Source organism: Conger conger, chromosome 3 (assembly GCF_963514075.1).
Source record: "Conger conger chromosome 3, fConCon1.1, whole genome shotgun sequence".
Lineage (NCBI taxonomy): Eukaryota > Metazoa > Chordata > Actinopteri > Anguilliformes > Congridae > Conger > Conger conger.
In genome coordinates, this window is record NC_083762.1 from 72,273,271 (window position 1) to 72,289,872 (window position 16,602).

At 39.2% G+C, this 16,602-nt stretch overlaps 1 protein-coding gene and 1 non-coding gene across 3 annotated transcripts in view; one reads left to right on the top strand and one right to left on the bottom strand.

Moving 5' to 3' along the window:
- LOC133123091 (NXPE family member 3-like) overlaps positions 1-9,876 on the bottom strand; it is a 40,921-nt gene extending 31,045 nt beyond the window's left edge. Inside the window, exon 1 of one of the 2 annotated variants that reach the window (XM_061233361.1) lies at positions 9,736-9,876. The gene's annotated coding sequence lies outside the window, so the exon portion shown is untranslated. Of the gene's footprint in view, positions 1-4,014; positions 4,090-9,735 lie in introns of those variants that run through there. The other variant, XM_061233362.1, reaches the window with a different exon arrangement.
- Positions 9,877-14,590: 4,714 nt separating this feature from the next.
- trnat-agu (transfer RNA threonine (anticodon AGU)) lies at positions 14,591-14,664 on the top strand. Its single transcript has one exon. It is a non-coding gene; the product is annotated as a tRNA-Thr (tRNA).
- Positions 14,665-16,602: the final 1,938 nt, after the last annotated feature.

The window sequence follows — 16,602 nt, forward strand, 5'->3', positions numbered from 1 at the left end:
AACATAATGCAAGCTCCTTCTCAATCGCCTATTTACTTCCCTTTTAAGAATAAACTTTGGTGTCAGTTTAAGAAGAAACAATACTGTATCAGCATAATTTACAGCCAAAACTAATCCCACCCCCCAATTCCCATAGAGATCCATTCAAATGCAAAGAGTTATAGTATCGCTTGTAGGACAAACTGAGAACAAGATGTTGATAAGTCACAGACATCAGGAAGTCATGCTATGCAATGGATATGCAACCAAATACAAAACATGACTATTTTATTTGACATTATATTAAATTCTCTCAAACATTGAAATGGGGGGCTATGTATAAAAAGTGCTGTAATTACTGCATGGTGTCACATCCATGCCACTTTTCCGATTATTTTACCCTTTTCTATGTTCCCTGTAGGAGGAGGAGGAGGAGGAGGAGTCCTCCTTTTTCTCCTCTCTTTCATTATTACATGTCTCCGCACTTCACTCCCTATTTGGACTTCCTTTCTGTCGTTTGTCAATTCCTCTCACCTGTTCCTCATTTTCTGTTCCCCAGCTCCCACACCTATTTATTGTTTAGTTTAACTTGTTAGTCCATTTAAGCCCGCCTGTTTTCTTCTCTTGTTGCTAGTTGCTAGTCAAGTCTGTTTCACTTGTGTTAGTTTTTGCTCTGTTCAGTTCTGTTTCAGGTGTAAGGTTTATATTTGTCCCTTTCTAGCCTCCGTTTTATATCAGTTTATATTCTATTCTATTCTGTTCTGTGCAGTTTTGGTTTTTGGATTTTGGTTTTCTGTTTTGACACATGCCTGGCCTTTTGGACTGTCTTAGGATTGCGATTTCAGTACCTCTGCCCTGCTTGGACTGCCCACCTGGTTTTGAACTTTGCCTGTTTTGATTATGGTTTAATAAAATATGAGAATCTGCACTTTGACCACATATTATTTGCTTCAAAAATGTGTGTCCAAACTTTTGACTGGTACTGTATGATTAATGATTAATAATTAAGTTAATAAGTTAACACGATTAGCCATACTTTCATATATTCTAGATTCATTACACATAAAGTGAAATATTTCAAGCCTTTGTTTTAATCTTGATGATTACAGTTTACAGTATCTAAAAATATTAGAATATTACATAAGACCAATCAAAAAAAGGATTTATAATAATTAAATTATGGAAAAAAATGAACTTTTCCACAATATTCTAATTTTTTGAGATGCCCCTGTATGTCAGCACTTCTCCTTCATTACTACTCACTTGCCTCCATGACAAAACACTGGTTGAATTCATACAGTTAAATAGTGATAAAACAGAAATTTTACTCATTGCACATAATTACAAATCCAACCACAATGTTAACGGTTTCACCGTTCAAGCCTAAAAAGCATTAAGTTAATGCTAATTAATTCATTTTTTGAATGAATGCAATGTGTGATTTTTGTTTTTTGCACCATTCTTTGGAAACTCTAGAGACTAGTCTGCAAATCCCAGGAGATCAGCAGTTTCTGAGATACTAAAACCACCCTGTCTGCCGCCAACAATCATTCCATGGTCAAAGTCATTAACTGAAGCTCCTGACCTGTATCTACATGATTGTTCAGTTCTGTTTCAGGTGTAAGGTTTATATTTGTCCCTTTCTAGCCTCCGTTTTATATCAGTTTATATTCTATTCTATTCTGTTCTGTGCAGTTTTGGTTTTTGGATTTTGGTTTTCTGTTTTGACACATGCCTGGCCTTTTGGACTGTCTTAGGATTGCGATTTCAGTACCTCTGCCCTGCTTGGACTGCCCACCTGGTTTTGAACTTTGCCTGTTTTGATTATGGTTTAATAAAATATGAGAATCTGCACTTTGACCACATATTATTTGCTTCAAAAATGTGTGTCCAAACTTTTGACTGGTACTGTATGATTAATGATTAATAATTAAGTTAATAAGTTAACACGATTAGCCATACTTTCATATATTCTAGATTCATTACACATAAAGTGAAATATTTCAAGCCTTTGTTTTAATCTTGATGATTACAGTTTACAGTATCTAAAAATATTAGAATATTACATAAGACCAATCAAAAAAAGGATTTATAATAATTAAATTATGGAAAAAAATGAACTTTTCCACAATATTCTAATTTTTTGAGATGCCCCTGTATGTCAGCACTTCTCCTTCATTACTACTCACTTGCCTCCATGACAAAACACTGGTTGAATTCATACAGTTAAATAGTGATAAAACAGAAATTTTACTCATTGCACATAATTACAAATCCAACCACAATGTTAACGGTTTCACCGTTCAAGCCTAAAAAGCATTAAGTTAATGCTAATTAATTCATTTTTTGAATGAATGCAATGTGTGATTTTTGTTTTTTGCACCATTCTTTGGAAACTCTAGAGACTAGTCTGCAAATCCCAGGAGATCAGCAGTTTCTGAGATACTAAAACCACCCTGTCTGCCGCCAACAATCATTCCATGGTCAAAGTCATTAACTGAAGCTCCTGACCTGTATCTACATGATTGTTCAGTTCTGTTTCAGGTGTAAGGTTTATATTTGTCCCTTTCTAGCCTCCGTTTTATATCAGTTTATATTCTATTCTATTCTGTTCTGTGCAGTTTTGGTTTTTGGATTTTGGTTTTCTGTTTTGACACATGCCTGGCCTTTTGGACTGTCTTAGGATTGCGATTTCAGTACCTCTGCCCTGCTTGGACTGCCCACCTGGTTTTGAACTTTGCCTGTTTTGATTATGGTTTAATAAAATATGAGAATCTGCACTTTGACCACATATTATTTGCTTCAAAAATGTGTGTCCAAACTTTTGACTGGTACTGTATGATTAATGATTAATAATTAAGTTAATAAGTTAACACGATTAGCCATACTTTCATATATTCTAGATTCATTACACATAAAGTGAAATATTTCAAGCCTTTGTTTTAATCTTGATGATTACAGTTTACAGTATCTAAAAATATTAGAATATTACATAAGACCAATCAAAAAAAGGATTTATAATAATTAAATTATGGAAAAAAATGAACTTTTCCACAATATTCTAATTTTTTGAGATGCCCCTGTATGTCAGCACTTCTCCTTCATTACTACTCACTTGCCTCCATGACAAAACACTGGTTGAATTCATACAGTTAAATAGTGATAAAACAGAAATTTTACTCATTGCACATAATTACAAATCCAACCACAATGTTAACGGTTTCACCGTTCAAGCCTAAAAAGCATTAAGTTAATGCTAATTAATTCATTTTTTGAATGAATGCAATGTGTGATTTTTGTTTTTGCACCATTCTTTGGAAACTCTAGAGACTAGTCTGCAAATCCCAGGAGATCAGCAGTTTCTGAGATACTAAAACCACCCTGTCTGCCGCCAACAATCATTCCATGGTCAAAGTCATTAACTGAAGCTCCTGACCTGTATCTACATGATTGTATGCATTGCACTGCTGCCACACAATTGGCTGATTAGATAATCGCATGAATAAGTAGGTGTAATAAAGTAAAAATGTTCGTAATACGTCCTGATTATATTGCATGAGTGAACAAAAAAAAATGTCTTTAAATACTACAGTTGATATACAAGTATTTCTAAATGTTAGGGTCGGAGTGAAAACCTACAGGACAGTAAATCGCCAGGAACAGGGTTGGACAGCCCCACTGTTGAGGAACGAATCCCAAATAACTGTCACTAAATAATCAAGCCCCTGAAGAATGGGGCACTGAGCACAACAGCAACAAATCCACAGGTTAACCACATTGTGTACCCAACCAAACAAAACAGAAGCACTTCCTGTTGGTAGTTAGTTTGCCTCCAGCATTAAGGTTAGCATTAACAGTAGTTAAATATTCAGCCCTTGCAGGAATTGGACCTGGCCCCTGTCCCTGAGTGTGAGAGGACTGATGAGCCTCAAGACACCCCGATGTTCAGGAAAAGGGAGTTACTGATAGTAGGGGGGACTCAATTATTAAGAGGTGTAGACACCATTGTCTGTGCTCGCGATTAAGGAATCTCACATTGTGTGTTGCCTGTCTGGTGCTCAGGTAGGAGACATCCTGGAATGCACAGACAAGCTCCTGGCCAGAGCAGGGAGGGATCCAGTTGTCATGGTCCACGTTGAGACCAATGACATAGGCAAGGGCAGGTTTGAGGTTCTGCAGGACAAATTTGTGGAATTAGCAGAAAAGATGAGGAGCAGAACCTTTATCTGGAGGTTTAACATGTGGCTATGACATTTCTGTAGGAGAGAGGGGTACAGGTTTATGGGGCATTGGGACTCCTATTGGGATAGGGGTGAGCTGTACAAGCATACAGTCAATCGCAAATGATTATGGGATATAATTACAACGAAAACTAGCATTTTGGCGGAGTAATTGCAGGGCGACACAGACACCCCAACGCACAAGTATAAATGCTCTCAACGGCGTAGGGGCTAAGACTCGATGCAGAAGTATAAATCAGGCTTTAGGGGTAGGAACAGGCGAGCTTTGCTGGGATGAATGGCTTGTTCTCATTAACATTACCTTATTTTATGTTATGTTATGCATTTATTTTCATATTCAAATGAGAAACCTGTTCATGTGTCTTGTAACAAGAGTCAAATGCAAATGCAATTTCTGATGCAAATGTCAAGTGCTTGACAAAACTGGGATCAAACGGCCAGACAGTCTGTGCCAAAACAGTCAACAACCCATTGTACCTTTAAAACTAAAACAACAAATATACCGTTTGCGGGAGATAAAAGCAGCAATTCCACTTAAGGCCGTTCAGTGGCAAGATATCAAAATTTTCCTTTACATGGAATATGTGATATTTGATTTTCTCCATGTCCCTAATAAACTTCAGCCTCTTTCGTAAAATTGAGATTCAAAAGGCTTCATCAGTAAGGCAGTTACTGTGTTGCCAAAGCATACAAGGTGTGTGTATTTGTGTGCATCTTGTGTGTGTGCTTGGGAGGAGGATGGCTTCTCTCTCTTCATTTCATCAAGCCTACAGTCAAGCCTAAAAATACAAGGGGATTGCAGAGGGTTGGCCAGCAAACTGGAGAATAAAGTGTAAGGCGGAAATGATTAAAATCTGGCATTGTCACTCGGCGCTGGTCAGCTTGCTGGCTTCCTCTGGTACTGTGGCAATATGTGGCTGTAAAGTAATTTAACCCTAGGAGCATACACCATTAACCCCCACCGTCTCCGCACCCATACGGGCAGGAGCCTGTGGGGGAAGACTCAGGCATCTGTTTTCTTGAGAAACTCTCTTGTCCCAGGGTTTACTCAGGCCTCCCAGTGAAAGCCATGTGCCTCAACCCCCCTGCATTTCCTGGGGAGGCGTGGCTCCAAATTCCAGATGGGTGACCAATTTTTAGGGTTAACATCAAAGGCCAGATATTAGATTTAAGGACAGTCTGGGAGGATGCAATCAGTCTCTTCCGTGCACACCGTGCATGTCACTTCTACGTACAGGGTGTCTGTAGTCAGACTCCCGTATGTAGCTTTTATTACCAGGTATGACTTTTAAGACTCTGTAATTTGGTTTCCGTTGTAATGCTTTTTGATTTGGAACTAGTGAGTAATTACGTATGTAACCTGCCTGGTAAAATAAATTGTTAAAACTTGATCTGTGTGGTTTCGCTTACTAACACTCAATGTTATACAGGGAATGCTTGGTTTACCCCCTCAAACTGGTCTAGGGAGGATGAATATTTACGCTTAATGTATCACGGCGTATAGCACCCGTAGACCTACGATGGTAAATCCCTCACCTCTGCGTGGTAGTTAATTCATGTCGAGCACAGCCGTAGCTATGTCTGCTTGGGTCCCTAGGCTGTAAACATATATACCCGAGAGTAGCTATTCCTACGACCTCTGTAATAACTACAGATATCTAGTCAGTTCGTGAGACGTGCACATAACGCGCGATGTGACATGCGGCGGTACCAGCAGAGGACTGTTCAGAGAGTTCTTCTCAGTACAGGATTCCCGTAGCGATCAAGTCAAAATGATAAATAAGACATCCACCAAATGTGGACAACTGATCTAAATTATTATTCTAGTCAAATAAACGAAGGTGAATGTATTGGCCCTATTGTGGAGATTCTTGGTCAGCCCGGACCAGTAAAGAGCGGAAGGCAGAGTGGTACTACTGTCTTTGTATCGTGGTTTATTTATTGGCTGATCTAGACTCTCCGCATAGGGGCCACAAATTTTTTACCCTATTAATATTCTTTCAGCAACACCAGAAGGACAAGCACGCTGATACCTTCAGCCCTCGCTAAATTCCGTTGTTGGGTTAGCGTGGGGTTTTACAAAAGGAACTGGCCAAGAACCAAAGCACCTGATTTTGTTTGGTTCCATTGAGGCAGCACGGATGGTGCAGTGGGTAGCACTGCCGCCTCACAGCAAGGAGGTCCTGGGTTTGAATACCCGTCAGCTGGGGCCTATCTGTGCGGAGTTTGCATGTTCTCCCTGTGCTCGTGCTGGTTTCCTCCCACAGTCCAAAGACATGTAGGTTAGGCTGACTGGAGAGTTTAAATTGCCTGTGGGTATGAGTATGTGAGTAAATGCTGTGTGCGCCCTGCGATGGACTGGTGTATTCCTGCCTTTCGCCCAATGTATGCTGGGATAGGCTCCAGTCCCCCTGTGACCCTGTTCAGATAATGGATGGATGGATGGATGGATGGTTCCATTAAAACATTAATGAAGTCCATTCTTTTTCACATGTTGACATTTTTTAGTTTATCTCAATAATTATATTGTCTATTTTTGTATTTTTGTGTACAAGTACAGTAGTGTTCTCTTTGGATATTTGGACATTTTGCAAGCAAAAAAAATTACAAAAAAATTATATATTGGTGGTTAGGGGTACAATTTTATGTACCTACATGGTACCACCCCAGCGACAGGGATTTTTAGGTGCTTTTCCTACCTTTATTTCTGTGAGTGTAGCCCAGGGCAGTCCCAGAAATACCAACACTGTCTTAATCTCCTGATCAGAATAGCATGATCAATAATGTAAAAAGCTGTACTAAGTGCCAGTACTACAAGGAAACTCCCTCCTGAATCAGCAGCCATCAATAAAGTGTTAGCATCCCTAAGGAGGGCAATTTCAGTGCTACGCAGCTAGTGAAATTGAGAAAAAATGCTATTTCTATTTAACACCTAGCCTATAAATGTTGATCTAAAATCACGTTCTCCAAGATTTTAGAAAAAGTCTAAACACATAGGGTCTACATATGTTTCATTTTTATGAAGAGGGATCAAGGCCAGCTCTTTTTAACAGAGGCTGAACATTTGGAACACATCCATCCATTTATGTTTACACTGTGGGAATGGCTTCACAGACCCTTGCACTTCCAAAGAATCCAGGATATACCAACAAGCTCCAGGATCTGTCGTCAACGTGTAAGTCACACAAGTTTTGACCATTTTTTTTAAATCCATAAAGATTAAACAAACTTGAATATAAAAAATAAAATAAAAATCTCTTTCCAAAACAATATACTGTAACAGTGTGTTTGTGTGTGCATGTGTGAGTGAATGTGTCAGCTGACTACCCATGTAGTGCATTGTGTGTCTACTGGAGAAGCCCTGCATCTTCTCCTCTTCCACTCCCTTGGAGATGCCACAACCCTCCAACCCCGGTAGCCATTACATACCCAGCTATTTTGGCATGTGGGTTTGAACCTAGCATGAACCATTGCCTCAGTGTTGTGCTGCTGTATTAGCAATGTTATTGCAGTTTTACCTGAAACTCCTGCAGCTGCCTGCTGGACTAGATTACAGGAGTTTCCCATTACTATTTTAACGCAGGGGTGTCAAACTCCAGTCCTGGAGGGCCGCAGCTACAGGTGTTTGTGGTTTCCTTTCAATCAGCAGCCAATTAAGGCCTTGAGAAAAAGGTGTGTGGATACTTTAGCCAATGAAAGACTTTGATGTATCTCTCGTGCTGAAACACACACCAAAAACCAGCAGACACTGCGGCCCTCCAGGACTGGAGTTTGACACCCCTGTTTTAATGCCTTTCGTTTATCTCCAGAGCTGAATGACCACATGAAACAAGGCAACAATCTAGCTCCGACTTTGTTGAGGAGGGGGGAATACAACTTTTGAATATTAGGTAAACAAAATAGCTGCATCAAAAATCATTGTTTGTGGTTCCTACACTTTTTGGGTGTTTTAATTCCAAAACGTTCTGTCTTGCTTGTTGTGTAGGCTAAATTAAACGTTTAGGATTAAAATGTAATAGCCTAATGTGGCTCTCATACAAACTTTCCCGTTTAGTTCATAGTTTCATAGATCTAGAAACATGTTATAGTGTGAGTTTCCAGACGCATGTTCTAGGGGTACAAATGTCTGGAGGAAGTAGGGGACACTGGGAAACAAACAAACACTTTTAGGTTTTTGCCTAATTAAAAAACATATATACACACATTAGAGAAAATATTTGTAATCCCAAAAAAAGATACATGTCTTTGCTATGACTATAGACCATTGGTACAGTTCTAGGACATTCCTGGCGATTAAAGTTCAGTAGAAAGAAGCGAGAGTGAAACTGATCCAAAGTGCCCCGGCTATGGGGCAAATTGAGACAGTTCCAGGGCAAGTATAAACAGTGTCCAAAAGTCAAAAGCTTGTGCATCCAACATTTTGTTTACATTTTTAATCTGAAAATTGTCTGATAGACATTGTATATAATGTTGTCTGTACTAACCGCATACGACATTATTTATATTCAATTGATATCTCGGAAGAAATTGATAAGAGCGAGGGCTAAATCGGACTGAATAAATGCATGGTCTACATGCAATATACAACGATACATTAAACGTTATTGTGGCTGATGCATCATTAGTTATTCTGAAAAAAGGTTTGGTGAAAAAATCATTAGGCTACTTTCACGGTGCTAAAATACGGATTTCTCTTGATGACGTTTTCAACTCGTAGAGCCACTCGCACGAGGAGCGTCGTCAGTGAAAAGGAACCCCATCATTCATACGCATGTTTAAACATGCCCCGTGTTCGTCTGTGCCCCGGTCTCCCCTATTAGTAGTAGTATCCTATGTTTTGTTTTTTGTTTTTCAAAGATACCCTGAGACTAGGCGTGAGATTCCAAGTAGCCTATTGCGTGGCCATGTTGCTTTGTAGCTACTGATTAATGGACAAATCAATTAAGCTAATACAATGACCAAATACAGTTTTTATATACTTAGGCTATCTACACATATATATATGTCAGCCTACCAAATGTTTTTGGGACATTAACATTTTTGGAAAGTGATCTTATGCTACTGCTTCTGTAAACTGGTGTAGTATATTGTCTAGTGTCAATTATGTTCAATAACTGTTTGGAAAATCATTGTTTTTCGGGTCCACGACCCGGTTTTAAGTCCAAAACGTTCTGTCTTGCTTGTGTCTAGGATTAATAAAATATAGTTTCAATTGTGTTTAATAAAGCGAAATTTGTAATGTACTTTACATTGTACACCTCTAACAACAGTCGGCTGTCAGTTTGACCGTTTTTCATTTGTACACAAAATTAGAAGATATAGCCCACCAGATTATATTAAATATCTTGAATTTACGGAGACTGGCCTGCCAATGTAGCCTACTACCTTTTAAGTACTACTTCGCATGTAGTTGTTAACTTAAGTCTTATATAACTGCAGTCTATAAATAGCCAATCGAATTGTAGTTGAACGTAAACTATAGCCTATGCACAATATTTTGAAATGAAACACTCACCTAGTGTGTTGTCTGGATTAGACAACTGATTCCTACTTGATTCACATGGTCTTACTGTAAATTGTACGAAATGAAATGAAATAGCCCTGTCATTTCACAGGTACAAACGAAGTCAGCTAACCTCTTCGAGCGTACCCACTGAAGACTAGTGGGTGTTGTCCCCAGACCAGACGTGACAACTGCGCTGCGCGTATGAAACGGTGAAGACACGGTTTCCGGCAAAGCCGCTTGCCTAGAACCGTTCCATGGAAGTTGCTCTTCCCACAATCAGCCACTTGTAGGCGTGTCACCAAGAATCACGAAAATATAAGATTGTATTTTCGTATGATGTTGTGATCAGTGTGATCTGAAAGGGTCAGAAGGGGTTTAATTAATTTGATATCAAACACAGTAGGCTCCAGAATAATACGAATACAAAATAAATAAATAAAAATGCTGCTTAAGAACACATATAATAATCTATATGTTATGATCAAACATGGGACAACTATATAAGTTTATTTCAATACATTTTCTCTCATGTTTCAATGATTTAATCTAATTTTCAAATAGGTGATTCAATTATTGGCACCCCTACCAATTAGTGTGAATAAAATCAAATCAAGTGAAATTGCAAATAAAGTTTTACTTGATTTAATGAATCAGTGAAAAGGAACAGCACTTTATTACAATTTTTCCTTTATTACACCTACTTATTAATGCGTTTATCTAATCAACCAATTGTGTGGCAGCAGTGCAATACATACAATCATGTAGATACAGGTCAGGAACTTCAGTTAATGTTCACATCAACCATCACAATAGGGAAAGAATTTTATCTAAGTGACTTTCACTGTGGAATGATTGTTGGTGGCAGACAGGGTGGTTTGAGTATTTCAGAAACTGCTGAACTCCTGGGATTTTCACACACAACAGTCTCTAGAGTTTGCAAAGAATGCTGAAAAAAACAAAAATCCAGTGAGCAGCTGTTCTGCAGACAGAAACGCCTCGTTAATGTGAGAGGTCAAAGGAGAATGACCAGACTCGTCGAACCACAGCAGTGGTATTGCAGAATGCTCTGTGAGTGTATATTGTGTCATTTCATCACGTCCTGTTTCACAAGAGTATGAAAATGTGGAAACAAGAATGCAAAATTCCTTTGTCATCCGTCAGCATGGACAAGCCAAAAAACTGCGAATTCAGAATAAACAGATGGTCTGGTCATGGGTACAAAAATATTGCAAACCACTTAGCACTATAAGGGCACTAATAAAAAATGTAGAACATATGGAATGCTTGCAAACTTGCCGGGAAGAGGACAATCATTAATCATTGCAAGATTGAGTAAAGGAAGGAAAGAAGCTAACATTAACGTCACTGCGTAACCTATTCACAGCCAAACACAGCCAATGCGCCCAAAATCTGAACAGGCACGGCTGTGTTTGGCTAACATTAACGTTACTGCGTAACCTATTCACAGCCAAACACAGCCAATGTGCCCAAAATCAGCACAGGCACGGCCACGCCCGTCAGGCAGCGACCACGGCACCACCCCCTGGTCCCTGCGTGGAGGTGGAGGTGAAAAGATGGCAGAGTCCCTCGGAGAGTCCCTGGGCTTCCCCAGTAGTGGTGGTGAGGAAGAAGGATGGCTCCCTCTGCTTCTCCGCGCATTACCCACGGGTAACTGCAGTCACGGAAAGGGAATCCTACCCCCTCCCTTTGCCTTGACAATGCCCTGGACAGCATAGGAGGCGCCACCTGCTGGACTTCAGTAGCGGCTGCATGCAGGTCCCTCTCACAGCGGACAAGATGGCATTCACGCTGGGGAGGGGCCTGCGGGAGTGGGAGTTTAACTTCACGCCGCTCGGGCTGACAAGCTGTCTCGCAACATTCGAGCGACCACCGGTGCAGGTCATGCAAGGCTTCCCTACCACAGCCTGTGTAGTGTGCCTGGACGACATCTCGGTGGACGCATCCATCCTGGTGCTTTATTAAGGATTTGGCCAGCATTGCCACCCTCTTGGACAACCTCATGGAAAAATCCAACCGGTTCCAGTAGTCACCTGAGCGTCCGCCGTCCTTGAAACACTGATCCCAGAACCGCCATCTGACGTGCAAGTCATGTTGTCTGCTGTTTTAGCTTGTTGTGTTTGTTAAATTCATTTTAATGTTAACATTACTGACAAATACAAGTGCATAAAGGCTTACTTGGGAATTTGCATTCATATTTCCACACAAGGAAAATAGTCAAGGTGCCATCATCAAATTGAAATGGGAACTGGGTTCATATTTTTACAATGAATGTCGTCAAATGTATGATAATTGTTTGATATACAGTAGATATACCTACAAAGTGAGCACTTTATTAGGTATTTATTAGACTTAATATTTTGACTTATTGGTCTTCTGCTACTGCAGCCTGTCCACTTAAGAAGTTAGACGGGTTATGATGCTATTCTGAATGCCACTGTGTAATGTGTGGTTTTTTGCGTTACTGTCACCTTCCTGTCAGCTTTGAACAGTCTGGCCATTCTCCACTGACCTCTCTCATTAACAAGGCGTTTTGAAAAACAGCTGAACCTCTTGACCATGTCTGCATGCTTTTATGCATTGAGTTGCAGCTGCATGATTGGCTGATTAACATTTTTCAAAACTCTAAACACAACTCTTTTTTCAATTGCTTGGATACAATATACATAAACCAAAAATAATTTGATCACAGAACCAAATCACTTGTTCACAATGGCTCAACTTAACTTTCAAAGTATTAACATTTCAAAATGAAATACAAACATTAAATTTGAAAATACTGTCTTTCCATCCATTACAATGCATCTAACTACCAATGCATACAACTACTAAAAATAATAAGTAAGTGTAACATTACTCCTAAAGCATAGTTTTATGGAAACAGATTACTTGCAACAACATTCCAAGTTTAGATCATGAATGGTTTAGGATAAAGAAGTCTATTGACACCAACTACTTTGGAACAGGCTAGATTTTACCACATTATCATTGAATGGAATATTGCATCACCATTCTTTGTCACAGGCACGTTTGAGCTGGTGGTCAAATGACTGTTAACTGATTTTTCATAGTGTTAAGAGCAGGAGTAAGGATGTTTATCCACCTACAACACCATAGCGACAACATGGAGCAGTCAGATGATCCATGTTAGAATAGAGATCAAGCAGTGAGAGGAGGTGGAGGAGGTGGTCAATGGAATGGCAGATGACAAGTACTCCTTCAGAGAGGCGTCCTCGTTTCTCGTCTTAGAGGTGGGTGGTTGTCCTCGTAGAGGACAGTGTCTTTCACTGCAGTTGAGGATTTTTTTCCCCACTTTGAACCTATAACTATGTTGCTATGATTGCAGTTTTTTACCATTGCTAACAATTCACTTTTTCAAAACTCTTCATACAACTCTGCACCAACATGCAACTTGGCACAACAGTTCATTTCATTCACAAAATCACAGTATTCTGATTTTTTTTTCTATAATTGCACTCTCTTCTACTGTTTTCACTATTCCCTTTATTTAGAACCACAAAAAGACCATATTGAAAAGGGTTTGGCCAGCTCACGTGGAGCAGCAATAATTGGCTCGCTGCTCCAGAGGGAGGGACTTGGCAGGGTTAGTAGATAGCCGCACAAACAAGCACCTCGAGCGCCTCGGAATCACGGTCGCCGAGGGACGCGGTGTGGGCGGTGTATCTAATACGAGCTCTAATTGAATCAGACGGGGTCCAATTGGCTACCAAATTGGGAGAAAAAGGGAAAAAATCGGATAAAAATCATTTTTAAAAAAAGAAACATGTATCAAGTCTTTTTTTCATGCTATAGTAAAGTATTGCTAAAACAACTAACCAGTGAATCTATAGATATCTTTTGTGTGGGCGATCTAAACAAATGTTCCTATAGTATTTCATGAAAAATTAGGAATTTGAACCAATGAGCAATATTTCTTCAAACATATGAATGCACAATGCAAGTTTTGCTACTCTGTTACAAGTGCCAACCATTTTGAGTGTTGTGTCTAAGGGTTTGAAGATTGAGCGCAAGCTTGTGAGATAATGGTCGAAGTGATTGTAAAAAAACTGTAACAAGCTGGTGTACAGGTCTACCTAATAAAGCGCTCAGTGAGTGTATTTTGGGCTATGTAATTGAGTCACATGTTCTGTTTTCACGTGAAAATTGTAGTACGCATTGGGAAATGTGGCACAAAGGCACATTTCATGTGATTTCTTAATAACATTTCATGTGATTTCCTCATTGCCTTTTGCCTGGAGCCTCCAAGTCACTAAAACCATCTCTGAATGAGTTCAGTACATTCCAATGGCCTCCGTGGTAACCAGATCTCAAACTCGATCCTGGGGGCCCCCTGAGAACCTTTTTTTTTCATAATTATGCTGTATGATTTTTATAATTGTCTAATTTGTTGGGATTAAATAGTAAACATACAATAAACATAATGCTATGCTAAATCCTGAACCAATTTGGCCTATACATGTGGGGTACATGTGGGGTTCTTTTGACCCTCTGTAACTGTATAAATTGTAAGAAAATATTCAAGCATATCTCAGATTTCTGTTGAATGATTCCAGTGGCACTTTCCCATACAGGTGACACACTTTCACTTACTGTACCTTAGACTGTAAAATGAGATGTTTCTAAAAGATTTTTCATATTTATGAATACAAGGCTAGTCATTAGGAGACAATAAGGAGGTGACACACATTTTTTCCATTACAATAATTGTGTGTTTTAACATAATACGAGTGTTACTAAATAATAACAATTAACAATACTTATAACCAATAATAGACCAATAATGCGTACCGACAAAAGCGTTTAATATCGGCGGCCTAAAACACCTGGCGCCGTGGCTTAGTTGGTTAAAGCGCCTGTCTAGTAAACAGGAGATCCTGGGTTCGAATCCCAGCGGTGCCTTTTATAACATTCAGATTTTAAATCATTTTAATCGTAAACGGATTCCACAGAGCGTGGCAATTAGAAACAATTTTCAACCAATGAGCTTGAATTATTGTACGGCTATACAATCTTTTGTACAGTGTCGGTCCGTCAATTGTATATTTTGAAACAATTAATGACTATTAACACAGGCAGAGGGTGTGTCTCGGCCTACATGCCAGTGAGCCCTTTTCAATAATATGAAGGGATTTACAATAGTATCGTAACAATGTTTTAACACACAAATCTTATCTATTGTACTGTTCATTTTATTTTTAAGCGCTCATATATCGCCCTCACGTGGATAAATAAGTTAATTACACCTAAAGCATTGGCAGTGGGTATACATAATTTGCAATTCATTCAAAAGACGAGTCCAATGTAAAATTATTATTTTTAATCATTCTGGTTAAGAAAATACAATAAACATTTCCAGGGGAAAGAATGCAGTGGAAACAACCTTTTTTGAATGTTGACTAGAATGTTTAGATATGCAGCTTAATTTGAGCAGGTTGGGCATTCACTCAAAGAACAATATAAACCACCCATGGAATCATTTGTTATAACCTGCACACTTTACCACATCATTTTCTTAGCTCAAGTGCTATTTGTGTTCACTATGTCTAGCCTTGTGCTTCAAGAATTAGCTCGATGCCAACGTGTGTATGTGATCACCTTTTCCGAGTTTTTTTTGGTAATGGATGCGCTCGGCTAGGGGCTTGCGGTTGGTAGGGGAAATCGCGGCTGGGCAGAGGTCACTAAATTTAAACCGGGCCCTGCTAATCTGCCCGCTCGGATGCAGCGGCGACAAGCAGAGAGACGTCAACACAGGCACAAACAGACAACCTCACAAGTAGGTACAATACAGTGGTAAAATGTGTGACAACGACAGGCTTTTTAAGCCCATATGAAATTGTTCAATATTTTTGTCCAAAATCATAAAATGCTGTTGGCATTCACAAAGCTTGGTTTTGCGTGAGAGGAAAGCCTGCTTATTAAATGGCTGGCATTTAACATGGTAAATCACTGGCAATTATATAGCACCTTTACCCAAAGTGCTGTACAATTCATGCTTCTCATTCACCCATTCACCCATTCACCCATTCACACACACACACACACACACACACACACTCACTCACTCACATACCAACAGCAATCGGCTGCCATGCAAGGTTATTATTATGTTACTATGTGGGAGTGAAGGAGGTAGCCTACACACAGTGACCTCCATGGGAAATGTATTCTTTTTTTATATACCTAAGTCACTTGTATCTATTTTACAAGCATGTACTTTAAAAAAAAATCATTTTACAGATAAAACTATTGACAGACAAAATGAGCTGTGAAGAAAAACCCTAAAGCAATGCTTTTGTGAAATATAAGCCACTGTACAGTACATACAGTGCAGTCCATAAGTATTTGGACAGGAATTGCATTCCGTTAAACACATAGTTCCCCTATTTTAGGGCATCAAAAGTTGGTTTCTGATTAGTCAAGTGTATTGGTTGGTGCAGGTATAAGAAAGCTTTCAGAACCTAGTTTTGAGTCTAGGATTTTGAATGTCATTGGAGTCTGTTATTGGCATATTATGAGGCTGAGAAATAAGAAAACATGTCAGGAACATCAGCCAAACAACAGACTTACCGAAACAAACTATTAAGGAGAAAGAGCACCCCAAAACACATGACTTACTGTTTTTTGTCTTGATTTTAATTTAAGATTTTTGAAGTTATTTGTATCAGTACTATCTGATGTGCATGACATGTTAAAAATAAAAAATATTGATATAAAATAGTTTTGGGGAACTATGGATAGCTGTCATTTCTACATGGTGAAACCAAAATGTAAGAAAATATAATCAAATAACAATCTGTACTTTACGCACACTTTTTGACAGCACGGTTTGATTATAGA